This window comes from Delphinapterus leucas, chromosome 21, assembly GCF_059928025.1.
Source record: "Delphinapterus leucas isolate spDelLeu-1000000601 "Yukka" chromosome 21, BTC_Dleu_Yukka2, whole genome shotgun sequence".
In the NCBI taxonomy this organism is placed as follows: Eukaryota; Metazoa; Chordata; class Mammalia; order Artiodactyla; family Monodontidae; genus Delphinapterus; species Delphinapterus leucas.
This window is the reverse complement of record NC_143149.1, coordinates 4,015,651-4,029,557: the sequence shown is the minus strand read 5'-3', so window position 1 is coordinate 4,029,557 and position 13,907 is coordinate 4,015,651.

The window sequence follows — 13,907 nt, the reverse complement described above, 5'->3', positions numbered from 1 at the left end:
ACTTATACCACAGAAGTCCACCCACTGGAGTGAAGGTTCTGAGCCACAGGTCAGGCTTCCCAATCTGTGGGTCTGGCAATGGGAGGAGGAATTCCTAGAGAATCAGACTTTGAAGGCTAGCAGTATTTGATTGCAGGACTTTGGCAGGACTGGGGAAAACAGAGACTCCACTCTTGGAGGGCACACACAAAGTAGTGTGTGCATCGGGACCCAGGGAAAGGAGCAGTGACCACATAGGAAACTGAACCAGACCTACCTGCTAGTGTTGGAGGGTCTCCTGCAGAGGCAGGGGGCAGCTGTGGCTCACCAAGGGACAAGGACACTGACAGCAGAAGTTCTGGGAAGTACTCCTTGGCGTGAGCCCTCCAGGAGTCTGCCATTAGCCCCACTAAAGAGCCCAGGTAGGCTCCAGTGTTGGGTCACCTCAGGCCAAACAACCAACAGGGAGGGAACCCAGCCCCACCCATCAGCAGACAAGCAGATTAAAGTTTTACTGAGCTCTGCCCACCAGGACAACAGCCAGCTCTACCCACCACCAGTCCCTCCCATCAAGAAACTTCCACAAGCCTCTTAGATAGCCTCATCCACCAGAGGGCAGACAGCAGAAGCAAGAAGAACTACAATCCTACAGCCTGTGGAACAAAAACCACATTCACAGAAAGACAGACAAGATGAAAAGGCAGACGGCTATGTACCAGATGAAGGAACAAGATGAAACCTCAGAAGAACAACTAAATGAAGTGGAGATAGGCAACCTTCCAGAAAAAGAATTCAGAATAACGATAGTGAAGATGACCCACGTCCTCAGAAAAAGAATGGAGGCAAAGATCATGAAGACGCAAGATGTTTAACAAAGATCTAGAAGAATTAAAGAACAAACAAACAGAGATGAAAAATACAATAACTGAAATGAAAAATACACTAGAAGGAATCAATAGCAGAATAACTGAGGCAGAAGAACTGATAAGTGACCTGGAAGACAGAATGGTGGAATTCACTGCTGCAGAACAGAATAAAGAAAAAAGAATGAAAAGAAATGAAGGCAGCTTAAGAGACCTCTGGGACAACATTAAATGCAACAACATTCGCATTATAGGTGTCCCAGAAGGAGAAGAGAGAGAGAAAGGACCTCAGAAAATATTTGAAGAGATTATAGTCGAAAACTTCCCTAACATGGGAAAGGATATAGCCACCCAAGTCCAGGAAGCGCAGAGAGTCCATACAGGATAAACCCAAGGAGAAACACGCTGCGACACGTAGTAATCAAATTGGCAAAAATTAAAGACAAAGAAAAATTATTGAAAGCAGCAAGGGAAAAATGACAAATAACATACAAGGGAACTCCCATAAGGTTAACAGCTGATTTCTTAGCAGAAACTCTACAAGCCAGAAGAGAGCGGCATGGTATAATTAAAGTGGTGAAAGGGAAGAACCTACAACCAAGAGTACTCTACCTGGCAAGGATCTCATTCAGATTCGATGGAGAAATCACAAGCTTTACAGACAAGCAAAAGCTAAGAGAATTCAGCACCATCAAACCAGCTCACAACAAATGCTAAAGGAACTTCTCTAAGTGGGAAATACAAGATAAGAAAAGGACCTACAAAAACAAACCCATAACAATTAAGAAAATGGTAATAGGAGCATGCATAACAATAATTACCTTAACGTGAATGGATTAAATGCTCCAACCAAAAGACACAGGCTTGCTGAATGGATACAAAAGCAAGACCCATATATATGCTGTCTACAAGAGACCCACTTCAGATATAGGGGCACACACACACTGAAAGTGAGGGGGTGGAAAAAGATATTCCATGCAAATGGAAATCAAAAGAAAGCTGTGGTAGCAATTCTCATATCACACAAAAGAGACTTTAAAATAAAGAATGTTACAAGAGACAAGGAAGGACAGTACATAATGTTCAAGGGATCAATCCAAGAAGCAGATATAACAATTATAAATACATATGCACCCAACATAGGAGCACCTCAATACATAAGGCAACTGCGAACAGCTATAAAAGAGGAAATCGACAGTAACACAAAAATAGTGCAGGATTTTAACACCTCACTTACACCAATGGATAGATCACCCAAACAGAAAATTAATAAGGAAACACAAGCTTTAAATGACACAATAGACCAGATAGATTTAATTGATATTTATAGGACATTCCATCCCAAAACTGCAGATTACACTTTCTTCTCAAGTGCGCACAGAACATTCTCTAGGATACATCACATCTTGGGTCACAAATCAAGCCTCAGTAAATTTAAGAAAATGGAAATCATATCAAGCATCTTTTCTGACCACAATGCTATGAGATTAGAAATCAATTACAGGGAAAAAAAAGTAAGAAACACAAACACATGGAGGCTAAAAAATACGTTACTAAATAACCAAGATATCACTGAAGAAATCAGAAAATACCTAGAGACAAATGACAATGAAAACACGACAATCCAAAACCTAAGGGATACAGCAAAAGCAGTTCTAAAAGGGAAGTTTATAGCTATACAAGCTTACCTCAAGAAATAAGAAAAATCTCAAATAAATAATCTAACGTTACACCTAAAGGAACTAGAGAAAGAACAAACAAAACCCTAAGTTAGCAGAAGGAAAGAAATCATAAATATCAGAGCAGAAATAAATGAAATAGAAACAAAGAACACAATAGCAAAGATCAATAAAACTAAAATCTGGTTCTTTGAGACGATAAACAAAATTGATAAACCATTAGCCAGACTCATCAAGGAAAAAAAGGGAGAGGACTCAATAAGTTTAGAAATGAAAAAGGAAAAGTTACAACAGACATGGCAGATATACAAAGCATCCTAAGAGACTACTACAAGCAACTCTATGCCAATAAAATGGACAACCTGGAAGAAATGGACAAATGCTTAGAAAGGTATAACCTTCCAAGACTGAACCAGAAAGAAATAGAAAATACGAACAGACCAATCACAAGTAATGAAATTGAAAATTTGATTAAAAATCTTCCAACAAACAAAAGTCCAAGACCAGACGGCTTCACAGGTGAATTCTATCACACATTTAGAGAACAGGTAACACCCATCCTCCTCAAACTCTTCCAAAAAATTGCAGAGGAAGGAAAACTCCCAAACTCATTCTATGAGGCAACCATCACCCTGATAGCAAAAGCAGACAAAGATACTACAAAAAAAGAAAATTACAGACCAATATCACTTATGAACATAGATGCAAAAATCCTTAACAAAATACTAGCAAACAGAATCCAACAACACGTTAAAAGGGTCATACACCATGGTCAAGTGGGATTTATCCCAGAGATGCAAGGATTCTTTAATATACGCAAAACAATCAATGTCATACACCATATTAACGAATTGAAGAATAAAAACCATATGGTCATCTCAATAGATGCAGAAAATGCTTTTGACAAAATTCAGCACCCATTAATGATAAAAACTCTCCAGAAAGTGGGCATAGAGGGAACCTACTTCAACACAATAAAGGCCATATATGACAAGCCCACAGCAAACATCATTCTCAATGGTGAAAAACTGAAAGCATTTCCTCTAAGATCAGGAGCAAGACGGGGATATCCACTCTCACCACTATTATTCAACATAGTTTTCGAAGTCCTAGCCACAGCAATCAGAGAAGAAAAAGAAATAAAAGGAATTCAAACTGCAAAAGAAGAAGTAAAACTGTCACTGTCTGTAGATGACATGACACTCTACATAGAGAATCCTAAAGATGCCACCAGAAAACGACTAGAGCTACTCAATGAATTTGGTAAAGTTGCAGGATACAAAATTAATGCACAGAAATCTCTTGCATTCCTATACACTAATGATGAAAATTCTGAAAGAGAAATTAGGAAAACACTTCCATTTACCATTGCAACAAAAAGAATAAAATACCTAGGAATAAACCTACTGAGGGAGACAAAAGACCTGTATGCAGAAAATTAGAAGACACTGATGAAGGTAATTAAAGATGATACCAACAGATGGAGAGATATACCATGTTCTTGGATTGGAAGAATCAATGTTGTGAAAATGACTATACTACCCAAAGCCATCTACAGATTCAATGCAATCCCTATCAAATTACCAATGGCATTTTTTACAGAACTAGAACAAATAATCTTAAAATTTGTATGGAGACACAAAAGACCACGAATAGTCAAAGCAGTCTTGAGGGAAAAACATGGAGCTGAAGGAAACAGACTCTCTGACTTCAGACTATACTACAAAGCTACAGTAATCAAGAGAATATGGTATTGGCACAAAAACAGACATATAGATCAACGGAACAGGATAGAAAGCCCAGAGATAAACCCATGCACCTATGGCCAACTAATGTATGATAAAGGAGGCAAGGATATACAATGGAGAAAAGACAGTCTCTTCAATAAGTGGTGCTGGGAAAACTGGACAGCTACATGTAAAAGAATGAAATTAGAACACTCCCTAACACCATACACAAAAAGAAATTCAAAATTGATTAGAGACCTAAATATAAGACCGGGCACTATAAAACTCTTAGAGGAAAACATAGGAAGAACACTCTTTGACATAAATGACAGCAAGATCCTTTCTGACCCACCTCCTAGAGAAATGGAAATAAAAATAAACAAATGGGACCTAATGAAACTTAAAAACTTTTGCACAGCAAAGGAAACCATAAAGAAGACGAAAAGACAACCTTCAGAATGGGAGAAAATATTTGCAAATGAATCATCGGAGGAAGGATTAATCTCCAAAATACATAAACAGCTCATGCAGCTCAATATTAAAAAAACAAACAACCCAATCCAAAAATGGGCAGAAGACCTAAACAGACATTTCTCCAAAGAAGACATACAGATGGCCAAGAAGTACATGAAAAGCTGCTCAACCTCACTAATTATTAGAGAAATGCAAATCAAAACTACAATGAGGTATCACCTCACACCAGTTAGAATGGGCATCATCAGAAAATCTACAGATAACAAATGTTGGAGAGAGTGTGGAGAAAACGGAATCCTCTTGCACTGTTGGTGGGAATGTAAATTGATACAGCCACTATGGAGAACAGTATGGAGGTTCCTTAAAAAACTAGAAATAGAACTACCATATGACCCAGCAATCCCACTACTGGGCATATACCCAGAGAAAACCATAATTCAAAATGAAACATGCACCCCAATATTCATTGCAGCACTATTTACAATAGCCAGGTCACGGAAGCAACCTAAATGCCCATCGATAGATGAATGGATAAAGAAGATGTGGTACATATGTACAATGGAATATTACTCAACCATAAAAAGGAACGAAATTGGGTCATTTGTGGAGACGTGGATGGATCTAGAGTCTGTCATACAGAGTGAAGTAAGTCAGAAAGAGAAAAACAAATATCGTATATTAACGCATATATGTGGAATCTAGATAAATGGTAGAGAAGAACTGGTTTGCAGGGCAGAAGCTGAGACACAGATGTAGAGAACAAACGTATGGTCACCAAGGAGGGAAAGCAGCGGGGGGTGGTGGTGGTGGTGTGATGAATTGGGCGATTGGGATTGACATGTATACACTGATGTTTATAAAATTGATGACTAATTAGAAAAATAAATAAATAAATAATAAACATTTAAAAAAATTAAATAAAATAAATAAGTAAAATTGGTTCCTAAAAGAATCAACTAGGTGATAGTGTAATAAGAAATTACAAGGCTAAGGTGTGGAATACACTGGATGTCAGTGAAAAGGGCCCAGCATTTGGGATCTGGCCCATATTAAAACAAGACAAACAGCTGAGGGAATGAGCAGGAAACCTTTATCCTTGTGGAACTAGCAGGACAGGAGCTGGAGTACAGAGCATGCTAACTCTGCAGCACTGTAAACCACCTTTATTTAAATTTGAGGATTTAATGTGCTGTATCCTAAGGGTAAATAGAAATGGAAGCAAACAAGCCCTTACATACACTATAGCACTCCTGTGCGTTATATCAGTGATCAAAAAAAACACCTCATACCCTGATACTGGGCTGGGTTAATCAGGTATTTGTAATGTCCTCAGGTACCTGAAAGAGGTTAACAAATTCTCTCTGGAAGAATATGACCTCATCCAATACTCTGACAATTATTTTTAAAAAATAAGATTTCAACTAAAATGTTTAGCACACAATCAATGATGTCTAGGGACATAAGAAAACATGCCATCTAAACGGAGACCAATACACACAAAATATTAAGCAAAAACTGGTTCTCAGTAACTGCTGATAGTATAATCAATAGATATAGTTTATAAATAACTATGCTTACTATGGAGATAAAAGGAAAGCATTAGCATTTCAGCAAAGACACTGCTAATATATAGGTCTTAGATCCCAAAGAAAATATGTTTCCACCAGGAATCACAACAATGGTCGCTCTGAATCACAAGTTGAGGCTGACACATTGTCACTTATGGCTCATCAATCAGCAACAAATGGGATCACAGTTGACTGATCCTGTTTATCAAGGGAGAAATGGAATTGCTACTCTAAAACTGGCTCAAGAAGAATGTCTGGACTTCAGATAGTTCTCTGGTAGTACTGTTTAGTGATGTGCCTGTCCAGTACTACAAGTTAATGAAAGACCACAACACCACCAAATAAGTAAGATCACTAATGACTCAGAATTTTTCATAATGATTTGGTTCATTCTATAAAATTAAGAACCATGATTGGATAAGGCTCTAGCTGAGGGCAAAGAGAAGAAATTGGTATTAGAAAAAAGAAATTATAAATATCAACTACAGCCTTGTAACAATTAGCAGAAACTTTGGCAGAATCTCATCCCCATATACTAATATTGTATATAAGATGAGTTGGTGATGGTGGTCATTAAGTTATATGATATCTAAAGGGGATGATGATTGGTCTAGCAGATGAAAATACACCACAGAAAAACACAGAGACTTTTAAGAAGGTTTGGTCTCTTATTTCAGGGTTCATAATGGATACAGCTTCCTAGCACCATTTTTGTTTGGCAAAATATGATGCTACCACCAATGAGTGCAGAAGTTTAAATAAGAGTAGAAGATGTACATAAAGAAGATGTACATAATTGCCCAAGGGGGTGGATGTACTACATACAGTTTGTTGATTTTCAGAAATATTCTCACTCTTCTAAGTGCTCACTGAATTTCTTGGATTCTTTTCACAACAGGGTTCAGTTGTATTCTTCCATGGAGAGGCACTGTGTACGATTTGGAAGGCAGAAACAAAGGGAGGTCATCCTGATTTGGTGGTGACCACTGGGGACAAGCACGTGGGCACCGGCTTGGTGGATGTGTGGTTTTGCTCATGACTCGGGGTCTTATCTTTTGACAAGTACTAGCCACAGCGCTACAGGCAAGTCGGATCATTCATGACCGAGACCAGCAGCCACGGAGTCAGGAACACCTTCCTGAACTCACTTTAGAAGGTTAGGATATTTGCCATCAAGTTTAGTTATTTGCTATCATGAGACTAGAATTTTCATATCCGTATCAAGTGTGGCTGACACTGGAAGTAGGAAATGACCTTTTAAAGGTATCAGAATTTAAATATCAAAAACAAATTACACACATATATGTGTGTGTGTGTAAATTTTTTTCTCTTAGATCCTCCTTTCTGAACAATTGCAAATATGGATAGCAGCATGTAGATTAAAGGAAGAGCAGTGTGTAGCAGAGTTGTTACCTGTGGAAAAGAAGCAGAAACGGTAAGAAGGAAGGACACCAGAGGAGGAGTCTTCTACATGTTGATATGGGTCCACTCTGTCACTGCTTTAAAAGGACCTGAGGACAATGGTAAAGACGAAATGACTCTACCACCTGGACTTCAGATGTACTCCTGGTCAGCTCTGTATGACAACAGGTCATTTCTAGTTAAGAATTGTACTTATGTGCTTTTCTGATCATTATGGGTTAAATTAGCAATGCAACATATGCAAGAATACTTAGGAATATGGAAAAACTATTTGCCTTTAAGTATAACAGGTAGGACACAAAATGTAATATACCATTACAGTGTACATTGTGTTTATGATTCTAATTTACATGTAAAAATACATATTTGATGGCTATTCATGATATGTTAACAATGGTTAATTCTGGTGCGGGAATCATGAAATCATGGTAGTTTTTCTCCCTGAAAAGTTTTCCAACATTTTCTATTAATATGTGTTATCAAAAAATAATTACTTAAGGAAAGGAATTTTTATCTCAGTGCAGACTGTGCAGTTCTAGTTAGTGAATGCTGGTTTGAATAAGCTATTTTCTGTTTGTGCTACATATTATAATATGCCAAAATTAGTAATTTCAACAAATCACAAAATTCAGAGTTATACCTCAACTGTTTCAATTACACAGTACAAAACAGGATGAGAATCTGAACCATAGTAAATACTATAAATGCAGAGGGATACACAATTCACGCCTGACTTATACCAACATTTGCAGCGACGTTATGAAGGGACAGTAAGGTGCAGGTTTGTGATCTGATCTTCAAATAATAGGAGAGTTCAGAGATCTCCTTATTTTAAATGGTCCTCATTTTTAGGTTCACTCCAAGAAAGAAAGCAGTTTGGGAAACTGGGTGTGACACAATGAACTCTCAAAACAAAGGGGATTTTTCACCTTACCATGTAAACCACACACAAAGATGCATGAAGAAGTAATCTAACAAGTGTAGGAGTTTAAAATAGGGGCAAAAACTCACTGAGTTTCAGGAGTGAATTCCACCAAACATTTAAAGAATTAATGCCAATCCTTCCTAATTTCCAAAAAACTGAAGAGGAGAGAGCATTCCTACATTTATTTTACGAGGCCACCATAACCCTGATACCCAAGCTAGGTGAGGACACTAAAGAATAGAAAACTAAAGGTCAATATCCCTGATAACACAGATGCAAGAATTCTCAACAAAACACTAACAAACAGAATTCAACAGAACAATAAAAGAATCATACACCATAATCAAGTGGAATTTGTACATGAGATAATGTACTATATGATCACTATATAAGATAATATATTTACTCACTACAAGATAATATATTTACTAGCAGGGAACCAAGAGTGAAAAACAAAATACTGAAAACATTTAACATAAAAATCTGTGCTAGACCTAAGTACAGAATTAGAGTTGAGAAGGGAATGTTTAAAAAAAGTGTCAGTCCCAAACTGGACACTTCTAAGAGTTGATGGGAGTTCAAAAACTAATTAACTCTATTCTATATACTTTTATGAAATATTTATTGAACAGAATGTTGGGTTTATTATACTATTTATTTTAAAAATATTTATATTCAAAATATCACTGAAAATAAATTCATCCTATAAATTGACATCTATCTACATTTATTAAACTGAAATTGCATGAACATTTTATTGATTATATGAGCTTTAAAAACAGCATACATAAAATTATTATTCTGTATTATATTTCTATATCTTAAAATTTATATTATCTGATCTAATATTCAATATTCTGTAACTAGCATTTTCTGAAAAGTTTGTTTCTAAATCGTCTTATTATTCTTTTCTTATAAAGTTGCCAACAGTAGTCTTCAAAGTTGCATTTTATGATTAACAAATTTTAAATATCTTACGCCTTTGTTTATTCTTTGTTGTAGACCGTAATTTTTTAAATTTAGGAAACACTTTCTCTACAGCTTACCTGGTTAAGTCAGAGGGAATTTTTAATTATATGTATTTGGTTTTGAAATGTGTACATATTATCCTAAATATTTTCATAAGTATAATCTGTTTTGCCTTCATTAGATTACATTTTTTTACAAATAGTATTTAAATGAAAGAAACTTGCTAAATTGGATAACTCTTTATATGCTTTGTCAAATTTAGATGCTACAAAATGTTTAGGACTCAATGTAATTCCTTTATGCTATGAAATATAATTTTATTCAGTTACAAGTAGGAGCTCCTTTGAAAAAAAATATCCCCAATTATAACATTTAAAAATTGATTCTGGTACACAATTTAAAACCCACCATTTAATATTTTTACTTGTGTCCTTGACAGTAAAGTGATACATTTTAATGCTTTTTCTATTCCAAATCTTTTATTTCAATAATTGTATTTCAATGCAATCTTAAACACTGAAAAATTTTGGAGGTATCATTATTAACTAATTAATTTAAAGAGCTTACAAAAGTTATAAGCAAAAAAGACAAAATCAGAGAAGTCATTAAAATAAAAATCAAAACATTTGTAAGACACTTAGATGGATTTATAAATTCTTATGTTTTAAAATTCCAACTGATAATAGGCAGGGCAGAATAAAATACATGCCGAAGTATCTTTTTGTCTTCAGTAGCATCTTCCTCACTAAAATTAGTTACAGTAAACTATATAGAGAATATATTTATACATTTTGAAAACTGGCTTCTGATTCAATGACTAAATAGTATAGTTTATTTGGAAGTATTTGAGAATTATGTCTGCAACAGAATCAATTCCAAGTACATTTCATTTATAGGTTTTCTTCCTGTGCACCTTTGCAGAAAATCAATTAACCGTGTATATGTGAGTATCCTTGTACTTTGCAGCAGAGAGCTCTTGCATGTATTTTGTAGGATTTCCACCTATGTATTTAATTTTTGAGGTGTAGTTGTGAATGGTACTATTAAAATTCAACTTCCAAGTTTTCATTTCTAAAATATAGAAATAGTATTGCTTTTTGTATATTTAACTTGTATTCTGGAGGCCTTGTTAAACTCATTTATTTGTTGAGGTAGCTTCTTAACAGATTGTGTGCAGTTCTATATGTTGATAATTATGTCTGAGAACAGGGTTTATAAATCTCTTCTTTTCCAGTCTTTTAATTTGACTTTTTTTGCTTAACGAAGATTTTTAATAATAAGGTTTTAATAATTAAGTGAGAATCCTTTTTGCTATAATGCTATATGTATCATGGAAAATTGTCTTTGTGTTATCACCTCAAAATAAACAGTTTTATCATCATTATTTAATTTTTAACTGAATTTAAGTAGCATTCATAAAGTACCAGATCTTCCACATTTAAGTTCACCCTGTAAATTAGCTGTTCCTCCCAACCCCATCCCCATTCTGAGCTTCCTCTGGTCACGCCCCTCCCCACGGGACAAGGTGTCTATAGGGACAATTGGAAATAACCACACCAAATACCACTCCTCAGATACCGGAGGAGTATATACACAGAATCTTTACAGAATATATACGGAATCTTTTAAAGTTGTTCTTGTGATTATGTTGCATAGTTAGTGAAAAGTAATGAGAACATGATCACAAAACCAATTTCAAGAGATTCACATTATTGTTATTATATTTCTCTCAAGAAAGTTTATCATATTCAGTGCTTATAGTATTTTTTCTTTTGATGTATGTGTATGTCTATCTTTTCTCAGTGGTTGACTGCAAACTCATTGAGAGGAGAATTGTGAATCACTCATCTAGGTATCATCTAAACCATACTGCAGGTTAAATGTTTATTGAATATATGTTTTTCCCATAAAAGCTAGGAAATTGAGATTTTCAAAAGCCAAAGAGCTACAATGTATGTTATATGAAGTTGAGAGTTTCCTTTCATTTATCTTAAGACATATTCTTTAGTGATGCCAGATACTGGAAAGGCAAGCTATAGCCTCTCCACACTTGATTGTAGTTTTATTCATAACCAATATGAATTTAATAAGTATTCAGTAATTCCTTGTTTTAGAAATCCAGAATTTGTTAGCATGTTTTCTTGTGGCGAACTATTTTGTATTCTTTAAGCCTCCAAATTAAGTGCATTTTAAGATGTAGACAGTGACACGGAAATACACCTAAGACTATAATTGGCAGTAAAATAACACAGTTGTATCTGTTTGCATGTAAATTACTGCTATTATGAGTTATGGTGCTTCCTGAAATTGTAAAATAATAGTTGGGTTATAATTTTAGTAGACAGTAACTATTGCTGCCCCTGAGTATTCATTACAGATACCAACTATTTATTCGAAGGATATGGCTTTTTACTTAAAAGTGTGCCATCTTGGCAAGCACATCTGACAGCATATAAGTATTTATTAGAAAACTAGGCACCAGATCTACATGCTTCACTCTGTTAGGACAAATCTATAGCATTTCAGTTTGTTTAAAATTCATTTTAAAAGTGGCATAGACATTAAAAGTGTCTTTGGATCACCATACATAACATAATAAGAATTATTAAATCAACCATCCCTGACCTTCTCCCTGAAAATAATATTGTATTTTTTGTATACCAATATTTTGAAAATGGTGAATTTTGTTTTATAGCAGTATCAATAGTACATCTTGGCTCCAAATATAATTAGGGTTATAAAAAGTGCTAATTGGCATATACTCACGCCAAGAAATCATCATTTGGGCTTGGTTATATTTGTTTTGAAGTTCTCATGCCTTAATGACCTCCAGGACATTAAAACATCATTTCTGGTGCCTATTTAAAGAAATAATGATTTCAGTAATTTTTGTCATATTAATATGCAAATTAATTAATCAAAAACATTGTAACAAAATCACTTAAGGTACTGTTAGTTTATTATTTCTTTGTGGAATTTCCATTTACATTTTGCCTTAAACTATAGAAAAATTATTATGACAAATAATGGTTTTAAATTTTATATCTTATTTGGTTTATATATAATATGCAGTGGAAGTACAGATTCTGTAATGGTCTTGCTTTCAGAAATGGATAAAGTTAACTATTTTAAGATTAAAGGATGGATAATTTAGAAGAGAAAAATAAGTGGTATAAAAAAACAGATTTGCTAAAAACTCTCCAGAAAAAGAATATTCTTCAAAAGTATGATTTCATTAAGGCTATCCTTCTAATCAAATAAGATGGAGACACATACTAAGCCAAATAATGAAGCTGCTTAAGATTCAGTAGAAAGTTGCTCAGAAAAATCTCAAGGTGACACTCAGCCCTTATTTCTTTTCCAAGGACTGCCTGAGCGGGACCTGCAGCCCGTGCTGACTGCAATACAGGCCTCATGACCATGACTGATTGAAGGAGGAGGGTGCTCTTTATCCAAATGGGGCCAGTGGATGACTTTTTCAATGGAATTTTTTAATGGGGTCAGTTTATGGCAAATATTAGATTGTGGGGTGTTGACTTGAGGCAATGGGAGTCCTGTAGGAGCAGCTGTGATTATTCATGAATAACCAAAGCAGAGGAGCTGCAGAGAAAGAGGGAAAGACTCCTGAAGATTCCTGAAATAAGAGAGTTGAGGTCCCAGACAGATTGCGACAGTCCCAGGTGTGGTTCATTTAGACTTAAATTTTATGATACCTTTAAATATTCCTAAGAAGTATACTTTTTTCCCCCCAGTTTAAACTTGTTCAAGTGGCTTCTTTTCCTTGAAACCAAGGATTATTGATTAAGACTTTTCTTCACTCAGTTTAATCACCCTCCTACCACAGATTCAGCAAATATTTCATTTTGGCATATATCTTACAAATTCATTGTAATTGAGATAGTGTTGTAGTTGATAAGAAAATTAATATGTTACATAATATTAGAAATGCATCTATTCTAGGGCTTCCCTGGTGGCGCAGTGGTTGAGAGTCCGCCTGCCGATGCAGGGGACACGGGTTCGTGCCCCGGTCTGGGAAGATCCCACATGCCGCGGAACGGCTGGGCCCGTGAGCCATGGCCGCTGAGCCTGCGCGTCCGGAGCCTGTGCTCCGCAATGGGAGAGGCCACAACAGTGAGAGGCCCGCGTACCGCAAAAAAAAAGAAAAAAGAAATGCATCTATTCTAGTAACTTAATTTTACAGATGAATATAAAAACAAAAAAAATGTTTAAAACATTGTACCAGATCATACAGATGGGTGGCAAAAATAACTGGAATTAAACATGAAATGGTAGTGAGTATC